This window comes from Eptatretus burgeri, chromosome 4 (assembly GCF_056783735.1).
Source record: "Eptatretus burgeri isolate ZD-2024b chromosome 4, Ebu_testis_v1, whole genome shotgun sequence".
NCBI lineage: Eukaryota > Metazoa > Chordata > Myxini > Myxiniformes > Myxinidae > Eptatretus > Eptatretus burgeri.
Window position 1 is genome coordinate 26125057 of NC_140964.1, and position 2386 is coordinate 26127442.

Below are 2386 nucleotides of genomic sequence, written 5' to 3' on the forward strand. Positions count from 1 at the left end.
TTCAACTCGTCAGACTCGTGACATCGTATGTGGAAAAACAAACAAAAACAAGTGAATGGAGTGGGGTTACACCTTGATTACATGTCATGCTATTTTCAGAAATTGTCATCAACACGTTCTCTTTTTTCACATTATGGTTGGCCTTGTCCGTTTATAATAAGACTGCGACTGCTGCGCTGCCAGAATTAAATTTTCAGAGATTGTGTGGCCTCAGTGTCATACTTCACTCTTCCTGAACCCCGTCATGCATTGTGCAACTCCTCCCATGAGCAAATCATGCCCCACCTCACATGGCAATACTCCCAATCCACTTGGAGCTTTGGTGGAGTCAACGTGTCTGATTCTAAATTGGTGCAAACCAACGATGTCAACAGAAAAACTAATGGACACATGACATTTAAATGGTTGCAAGTGTAATCGGTAGTTACGCTGGCAGTGTGTGCTAACCCAGACTGGCCAAAACACTTCTGACTTATATGAACTTTCTCCTATCAATTTAAAATGAGAACATTAAACAGATCAGGTATTTTTCAGAGTTATGACTTTTCAGTGCAGTCAACCCTGAAATATCATGGGTTTGAATATTGCGGGTTTTGACCAATCACGGTAACCTCTTTATATTGCGATTAAGTTATTGAAATAATTAATTTTGACCAATCGCAGTTTTTGAGCTGAGCAGTGACGCCTCATCGGAGATGCCTCACGCATCAATAATGGAATGATGGCAAAGTGTACAATGATACACAAAAGTGATTATTTTCATTTCATTTATTCGCTGGTTTAGGAAGCTGCAGAAATATTGATAAAATAAACACGACAGGTTACAAAGAAAAATGATTTAACCCTTTGAACCCTGAGCTCCTTGGACCTTTGGCTTCCCCACCCTGGGCTCCCTGGAGAAGAATCCGGCCACCCGGATGGGATATTGTACTTGCAAGTAGGCTTTTGAAGATGTTTATTCAACCAGTCATGCTGGAAATGAAAGATGCTTGACCAGAAAATAAATTGCACTCCCTCTGACACAGTAGAAACCTTTTCACACTACAAAATCTCAGAGGTAAATCCGATTCTACCCCATCGCTACCTCCACAAACTCTGAGCTTTCACAGTACATTTCACTTCTCTTCTCCCAGGGGAAGGAATTTTTAGGGCCAATACTCCAGGAGATTTTAAACCTGCTCAGGACCAGGGTCATCTCAGAGGGAACACTGTATCCTGGGGTATTAAACGTCATGTGAAACGAGCGAGGTTTATTTTATTGTGGGCTAAACACTGCAGTAAAGGTTTATGTAATAGTTTGTAGTCAAAGGTCAAAAGTATTGTTTACTGCTGAGTTTTTCCACGTAATTCTTATGTATACATGTAATGTGGGCATTCACCAAGCAGAATGCCCACGTATACACAAATCTTTTCAATATTCGAAGCTGTCGCCAGCGTCGCCTATCTGGCTGGACACTAGAATACTCCTTTGGCACAAAATCTTTACAACCCCCCCCCCCCACCAAGAGAAAAAGAGCAAACATCGCTTTGGGAACGGGCACCATTTTTGATGCTGTAACAGTACTGCACATACAGCCAATGTGAAGCAAAACAATATGGGTCCGAGTCAATTCACAGGATGGTAATCAGGAACGCATTGTCTGAAAAGACCACGGAATACCCCGGGGAAGCTAGCCTCAGGTTAAGCAAACCACATAGTTAGCAAAACCCGTGTTGAGTTAGCAAAAAAAACAAAATCCGTGAAAGAAAGAAGATTTTAAAAAACACAAACCGTGTGGTAAGAAAACTGAAAATTTTTCCCCAGGGGAAAAAAGCAGTGTGTACTGTGAAATGGGTATCGGATACATTTTTTAAAAAACAAAAAAGATGATTGTATATGTCATTACCCTCACCAGAGGAGAGGGTATTGCATTTGGGTCCGTTTGTCTGTATAGAATGTTGAGTACGTCTATTTATTATGTACCACCGAAATGTGATTACGTCAATTAATTAAGTACTCTTGGAAGGTGAGTAGGTATATTAATTGCATACAATTGGAACCGAGTACATCGCTCACTTAATTACATACCATTGGAAGTGATTGTCTTCTTAATTACTTACTGTTGGAATGCGAGTACATCTATTAATTACGTTCTATTGAAGTGCGAATTTGTCTATCAATTACATACCATTGGAAAAGAGTAGGAATGTTGATTTCATACCAATTACGTATTGAAACGTATCAATTACATTTAAACTACGTCTGTTATTAACACACCAGTACACAAACTGTCCTGGTGAGGGTCTGCAATCTCTGATTGCTCTTTGTAGTTTATTAATTGCCAGTGACATGACATTTAACTGACCAATTTTTGGTTGCTCATACCAAAATGCTGAAAGTTGCTTG

At 39.9% G+C, this 2386-nt stretch overlaps 1 protein-coding gene across 4 annotated transcripts in view; it reads right to left on the minus strand.

The window, feature by feature from the left end:
• Positions 1 to 2386, minus strand: part of LOC147027668 (uncharacterized) — a 201041-nt gene that overhangs the window by 70167 nt on the left and 128488 nt on the right. The window lies entirely within an intron of this gene.